Below are 8,056 nucleotides of genomic sequence, written 5' to 3'. Positions count from 1 at the left end.
TCCCGAGTCTGGCTGCCCAGCTGGGGAGAACGAACAGCCACCGCTTGGCCCCAGAAAGTTGGAGACCAGGGAGGGGGCGGTCCCCTTACCATGCCTCCCTATTTTCCCGGACATGTCCTGCTTTTTGGAAATTCCTCCTGGATGGGGATTTGAGGACTAAAAAGCCGGACATGTCCGGGAAAATCCGGACGTATGGTAACCCTACTGGAGAAGGGCCCCTGGCCCTGGATATTGCTGGAGCTCGGGCACCACAAAAGAATATAACCTGCCATCCCCCACCCCATATTCACACCCCCACCCCCAGACAGGCCCCCAGGACTCCCACTCCCCATCCAACCACTTGCCGCCCCTTGTCAGCCCCCCCCCGAACTCCTGACCCACAATCCTTCCCCTGCTCCCTGACTGTGCCCTGGGACTCCCTTTACCATGCCCACGCCTGCTGGCTCCACGTGTAAGCAAAACACGCTGCGGGGGAGACTGTTTTTGTTGTTACTCCGGGCTGCAGGTGGGGGGGGAGCAGGGGAGGGGCTCTGGCTGCTGGAGGCCAATGGGAGCGGCTCAATCAGGCCCTGCCTCCCAATCAGCGAGGCAACACTCTGTATGGACGGGAGGGAGGGAGGAGAGGAGGAAAAATCCCAGACCTTTTAACCTTGTTACCAATTCCTCCTGGACGGCCATTTAAAGATGCAAAAGCCAGACATGTCCAGGGAAAAACAGACGGATGGTAACCCTACTGAACATTGTCTTTCTATAACTTTGGGAGTCAAATCCTGCAGCCCCATTGGTTTCAGTGACAGTTTTTTCATAGATTCATAGATTCCAAGGCCAGAAGGAACCATTGTGATCATCCAGTCTGACCTCCTGTATAGCACAGGCCATACAGCTTCCCCAAAATAATTCCTAGAGCATCATTTTTTAGAAAAATCTCCAGTCTTGATTTAAAAATTGTCAGTGATGGAGAATCCACCACAACCCTGGGTAAATTGTTCCAAGGGTTATTTACCCTCTCTGTTAAAATATTTATGTCTTATTTCTGGTCTGAATTTGTCTAGCTTCAACTTCCATCCATTGTCTTGTGTTATACATTGCTCAGCTAGATTGAAGATCCCATTATTAAATATTTGTCCCCATGTAGGTACTTATAGACTAACCAAGTCACCTCTTAATCTTCTCTTTGTTAAGATAAATAGGTGTAATTCCTTGAGTCTATCACTTTAAGGCAGGTTTTCTAAACCTTTTAATCAATCTTCTATGATCCCTCTCCAATTTGAATTGTGGACATTGGAACTGGACACCGGATTCCAGCAGAGGTTGCAGCAGTGCTAAATACAGAGGTAAAATAACCTCTTTACTCCTACTTGGGATTCCCCTCTTTGTGCATCAAGGGATCGCATTATTCCTTTTGGCCTCAGAGTCACACAGGGAATTAAGGTTGAGCTGATTCTCTACCACAGTCCTCAAACTATTTTCAGAGTCACCGCTTCCCAGGATAGAGCCCTCCATCCTGTAAGTGGGGCCTACACCCTTTGTTCCTAGATGTGTACGTTAACATTTAGCCATATTAAAGCACATATTCTTTGCTTGTGTCCAATTTACCAAGCGATCCAGATTGTTCTTATCAGTGACCTGTCCTCTTCATTATTTACTACTCCCCTAATTTTTGTGTCATTTGCAAACTTTATCAGTGATGATTTTATGGTTTCTTTCAGGTCACTGATAAAAATGTTAAATGGAATAGGGCCAAGAAACAATCCCGGCAGGATCCCACTGGAAACATACTGGTTTGATGGTGATTCCCCATTTACAATTAAATTTTGAGACCTATCCATTAGCAGCTTTTAGTCCATTTAATATGAGCCATGCTAATTTTATATCTTTCTAGTTTTTTAATTAAAATGTCATGTGGTAACCAGTCAAATGCTTTACATAATTCTAAAGATATTACATCAATATTATTACCTTTATCAACCAAACTTGTACTGTCATCAAACAAAGACATCAAGTTAATTTGACAGGATCTATTTTCCATACATCTGTGTTGACTGGCATTAATTATTTTACCCTCCCTTAATTGTTTATTAACATTTGGCATTGTATATACTGGAATAAACAAGTCTGAGTCATTCATTTCAGGGGGATACAGGATTAAATATTTGAAATAAATAAATAACTGAGGAGGTTTTAAAATACTTTTAGAAAGATTTTCAGAAACTGGTGAAAAGCAAGTCCATTTAAGGCATTTCTATGACTCTCATGACCCCAGGATCTGAGCCTTTCACATGCGGCAATGGCTGTATCTTTACAACTCCGCAGCGAAGCAGGGAAATGCCATTATCTCCATTTTACATATGGGCACAAAGATTTGCCAGAGGCAGAACAAACAATCTCCTGAATCCTAGGCTTGTGCCTGACCCCAAGGAAACTGCACCATTAATTCCCTCCATGGTCTGCTCCAGGAATGCCCACTGGGGCCCCTAGCCACCACCTCTCTCTGGAAAGGGACCCATCTGACTGGGATGTTAGGCCGCAGCCACCTGCTCTGTACTGTGATTCTCTCCAGTTGCTCTGGCAAACATCCAGCCCCTGCTCCTTGGTTTCTCTCTAAGGACAATGACAGCGCTCTCACCAGAGCCCAGACAGTGCATTGATTCAAGGATAAACAGTGTTCAGAGGAAACATATAAAAAACAATAAAATGGTCTAAACACACACTAAATCTTAACAGCAGTGAAGGGCCCTGGTAGGTATCAGTCTTTCAGATCCCTACCCACTAGGAATATTGCCATCAGCCATAGAGTGACCAGATGTCCCGATTTTATAGGGACAGTCCCGATTTTGGGGTTTTTTTCTTATATAGGTTCCTATTACCCCCTACCCCCGTCCCGATTTTTTACACTTGGTGTCTGGTCATCCTAATTGGCCATGTCCAGCTTCCCATACAGGTATCATAACAGGCTTTTAAACAGCCAAAAGCACACTCAACAGTCATTCTGCACTTGCTCAGCCTGTTGTTGAACTGCTCCTTGCTGCTGTCAAGTTACCCTGTGTATGGCTGGTTAGTGACCGATCGGTAGCAGTCTGGAGTAGCCAGCTTCCACAGTGCAATCACCAAGCGCTTCTCCAGCAACAGGGCAGCTCTCATTCTTGTGTCCTTGCACCGCAGGGCTGGGGCGAGCTCATCACACAGTCCCCTAAGCGGGGGACACGGTGCGCTCGGGAGAGGAGAAGGCGGGGGGAGCTTGGCTGCTGGTAATTTTTCCCCATGGGTGCTCCAGCCCCACTGCACCCACAGAGTCAGCGCCTATGGTCAGCACCTCTGTGAATGCCACAAGCAATCTCATGTCGTAGCTATTACATATGGCAAGATCACGGTCACACTCCTTTTGCCTTTGTAGTTTAGGGAATAACTCCGCTGCCACTCGTGACGTGTTGGTCAGAGCGAGCAGCATATTGGTCAGCAGTGCGGGATCCATTCCTGCAGCCCGAAAGAGGTGGGGCGCACAGTACACAAACCATTGAAAGATGGCGCCAAATGTGGACGGAAGCACAGGGATTGCTGGGATGCGAAGCAGGGCTGGCTCCAGGCACCAGCATTCCAAGCAGGTGCTTGGGGCGGCAATCTGCAAGGGGCGGCAGTCTGCATGTTTTTGCCGCTCCAAGCAGCGCGCCGAATTGCCGCCGCGGACGACAGGGCCAGTCTGTGTGCCGTTAGGGCGGCACATGCGTTTCCGTGGTGGCGGCAATTCGGTGGCAGCTTCTATGTTCTGCTGCCCGTGGCGGCAATTCGGCGGCTTCTGTCTTCCGGCTGAAGACAGAAGCTGCCGCCAAATTGCCACCACCACGGAAACATGCGTGCCGCCCTAAAGGCACACGGACTGCCCCCGCCGTCCATGGCGGCAATTCGGCGTGCTGCTTGGGGCGGCAAAAACAGTAGAGCCAGCCCTGATGCGAAGCAATGCATAACGGGGCATTGGGACTGGCTCCAGGATGTCCCGCAAACCCCTCTGCGTTCCCACAAGTCTTAGCGGCAGAAGCGGAAGAGTTGCTCTGTGGGATAGCTGCCCAGAGTGCACTGCTCCGAATACCACGGCAAGTGCAGCAAGTATGAACACGCTATTGCGCAGGCAGTTGTCAGTATGAACACAAAACAGCGGTTTTCCTTCTGCGCTCTTTGAGCAGCGCTGTAACTGCTGGCGCTGTAACTTTGCCAGTGTAGACGTGCCCTAAGTGAAGTCATGCATGGACATGTGACTTGCCTATGTGACTCCAGACACCATCTTGCTACCGGTAATTTTCCATTAGCTGTGCTGAGGGCTTTGTTTGAAACAAGGGGTTTCCCTCCACATGGCAGAAGCTATAAAAGGCCCTGGAAAGGCCACTGCATCTCTATCCTGCTCCAGCCTCTTTCCTGCTCCAGCCTCTGGACTATGGACTTATACTAATGGGAGCATTTTAACCGAGGACCTTCCAATGATATGGAAGCAACCAGAGACTTGACTTAAGTCAGCCGTTTATTCCATCACTGCTCCAAGAACTTTGCAATTACTGTATGTATTTGATTCCTTTAATCAATTTTAACTCTTACCTTTCTTTCTTTTTATGAATAAACCTTTAGATTTTAGATACTAAAGGATTGTCATCAGTGTGATTTTTGGGTAAGATCTGAGTTATATATTGACCTGGGTGTGTGGCTGGTCCTTTGCGATCAGCAGAACCTTTTATTTGATTAAATTGGTTTTAAAGAACCACCCATCTTTAAGTCTAGTGTTTTTGGTGGCGATACAAAGACTGGAATAGGCGAGGACCTACTTTTCTGACTTCTTGTTAGCCAGTGTGGCGAAATAGAAGTTTACTGTTGTTGCTGGTTTGGTATATCTTATGGGAGAATAACCACCGGTTTTGGGGTGTGTCCGTCCTATTTTTCAGCAGTTTGACCTGAATTTGGTATTCTCAGTTGTGCCCCACGTAGGCATGGTTACACTGACACACAGTTTATGTTCCAGCAAAGCTGTCTGTTGCTGAGGCGGGGGGGGGGAGGGGAGGGTAACACATTGGCTTGTGGTTCTGGGTGCCCCAAGACAGTGTCATAGTGATGTTGGGGAATTTGGATTAACCACCCCCAGCGAGTCCCCAGGAAATCCACTTAGCAAACCAGGACCCTGAAATCACATTTAACACTTATTGTCCCCAAAGTCCATGCATGTCTGGCACATTTCAGTATAACACCCTTTGAAGTCCTCTTGCTTACCACCTCTCATAGCTGAGGCTAGTGTCTGACCCACTTTCTTCCCGCACACTAGGGTTGCCAGGCATTCGGTTTTCAAATGTAACGCCCTGTCCAAAAGGGACCCTGGCAGCTCTGGTCAGCACTGCTGTTAAAAGTCCAGTCAGTGGCACAGCAGGGCTAAGGCAGGCTTTCTGCTTGGCTACGCGTGTCTCCTGGAAGCAGCCGGCATGCCCCTGTGGCCCCTAAGCGCAGGGGCGATCAGGGAAACACTGCGCACTGTCCCCCACCCCGAGCACTGGTGGAAACTGCAGCCAATGGGAGCTGTGGGGGCGGCACCTGCAGGCACAGGCAGTGTGCACCACGCAGAGCCGCCTGGCCGCCCCTGCGCCTAGGAGCTGGACTGCCATTCACTTCTGGGAACCGCGCAGAGCCAGGGCAGGCAGGGAGCCTGCCTTAGCCCCGCTGTGCCATGGACTGGGAGGCACCTGAGGTAAGTGCCGCCCATCTGGAGCCTGCACCCCGAACCTCCTCCGAAATCCCAACCCCCACCCCAGGTCAGAACCCCCTCCTAGGGCCCGCACCCCAACCCTCTCGCCCAGCCCTGAGCCCCTCCCGCACCCCACCCCACTCCCTCCCAGAACCAGCACCTCACACCTCCTTCCATACCCCAACCACCCACCCCAGCCCTGAACCCCCTCCTGCCCCCAAAACCCCTCATCCATGACCCCACCAGGAAGCCCGCACCCCCTCCTGCACCCCAACCCCCTGCCCCAGCCCAATGAAAGTGAGGGTGGAGAAAGTGAGCGAGTGATGGAGGGAGGGGGGATGGAAAAGGTGGGGGCAGGGCCTTGGAGAAGGGGCAGGGCCTCAGAGAAGGAATGGGTCCTTGTGGAGGGGGTGGGGTGGGGCAGGGGCAGGACAAGAGTGTTCGGTTTTGTGGGATTAGAAAGTTGGCAACCCTTTTAACCTGATATTAGTCTACAGATCCAGAAGTATGTTCTCCAGGAGACCTTTTCCTCAAGCAGAGCTGCTCCCAATGGGTTTAGAAGAGAATAATGGGGGGCTGAAAGTTGCAAAGGAGTTTAGTTAGGAGGTAATCCAAGGGCCATTGACATCAATGATCTTTGGATACGGTTCATGTTTAACAGGAGGCATGAGAAAGTTTGGAGTTATGTATTGCAATCCTTCCTTCATGCCATAGGATCCCAAGGATGAAATGAACCACATCTAGATCAAGAACTCAGTAAACATGTTCCTACCACCCCACAGTCTTGCAGACAGAAGGAAAAAAAGGTTGATTTTTTAAAGGGATAATTTTCATAGCTATCAGGCATATGCCAACTAAAACACAAGCCACTTCTCAAAATTGAACTTGAGCTGCAAAGATCTGGTTGGATATCATCCAATGACAGCAAAACAATGGAGAGAGAGCTGGAATGAAGTGCAGGATAAACAGGCCTGTAGCCACAATAGTCTGAAGATTAATGGGATTTAGAATGAAACATTGTCACAAATCTCAGTTTTCCAGTAACTTGGGTTACAATAACAATGATTTACTCTTGCATATTATGTTAACTTTTGACTGAAACTTCTGCCAATTTCAGTTTCTCTATCTTTACAATAGTTTCACACACACACAATCTTGCAAACTCCCTTAGCTCAGTTGTCATGCAGAGACAAGGTAGGAGCATGCTACCTTCAGCACATAGCTCACTGCCATTCTTACAGGAGCTGCCTTTGTGGAGATCATAGGAAGGGGATAACCAACGCAGAACCAAACAATAACTTATCTCTAGGCTCGCCCCTCTGCTGGCACAGGGTTGAGGCTCCCCACAAAATACACTTACCATTTCTCAAGTAGCTCTACTAATTACTGAGCTCTAGCGATACACTTTGCATTTGCCGCTTGACACAGAGAGAGATTAATTATCTCCAAGGAATTTCTCAATTTCTTTCACAGAAGAGCATCATACAGCAAATGCTGGGAGGGGGGAGGGAGAGGGAGGGGGTGTTTAATAGGTAGGATTCATCATACAGCAAATGCAGTGCGGAGAGGGGTTAATAGGTTGCATTCATCATACGGCAAATGCAGTGTGGGGAGGGGTTAATAGGTTGCATTCATCATACAGCAAATGCAGTGCCGAGGGAGGGACGGTCGGGTGGGGGGTGTTAATAAATTGCTTTCATTATACAGCAAAAGCAGTCCAGGGAGGGTTAACCAGTTGCATTCTAGCCCCAATGACTCATTGCTTGTGTAGCTCACACCTGCCAGCCCGGTGCATTTTTGCACTGCCTGTCAAGTGATGCAGCTTAAATTTAACCTACATAAAGTAAAATTAAGTTTCTCTTAAAACTGTGTGACTGAATTGCTGAAATAAAGAAAAAACACCCTAACTGACCAAGGCCCCAGTGAGATTTGAACTCACGACCCCTGGTTTACTAGACCAGTGCTCTCACCCCTGAGCTATGGAGCCTCTTGGTATGGTGTGCTTTTCCCCGGACAAGAGTGTACAATAATAATTTTTCATCACTACATTCTATGCAGTTGCACAAAACCCAGGCTGACTGAGCTTTTACTGTGTTACAATTAAATTTTAAACCACACTGTCCGTTACTATACTTTTACCAGTTTACCTAGTACTGAAGTCAGGCTTACCGGTCTGTAATTGCTGGGATCACCTCTAGAGCCTTTTTTAAAAAACTGAGGTCACAGTAGCTATCCTCCAGTCATCTGGTACAGAAGCTGATTTAAATCATAGGACTGGAAGGGACCTCGAAAGGTCATCTAGTCCAGTCCTCTGCACTCATGGCAGAATTAAGTATTATCTAG

The 8,056-nt window shown here is 48.4% G+C and overlaps 1 non-coding gene across 1 annotated transcript; it reads right to left on the bottom strand.

Moving 5' to 3' along the window:
• Nucleotides 1-7,627: 7,627 nt before the first annotated feature.
• TRNAT-AGU lies at nt 7,628-7,700 on the bottom strand. The gene has a single exon. It is a non-coding gene; the product is annotated as a tRNA-Thr (tRNA).
• Between the last annotated feature and the right edge of the window lie 356 nt (nt 7,701-8,056).

Source organism: Trachemys scripta, chromosome 17 (assembly GCF_013100865.1).
Source record: "Trachemys scripta elegans isolate TJP31775 chromosome 17, CAS_Tse_1.0, whole genome shotgun sequence".
Classification (NCBI taxonomy): Eukaryota; Metazoa; Chordata; order Testudines; family Emydidae; genus Trachemys; species Trachemys scripta.
Note: the sequence above shows the minus strand (reverse complement) of the source record. Positions and strands in the feature narration are given on the sequence as shown.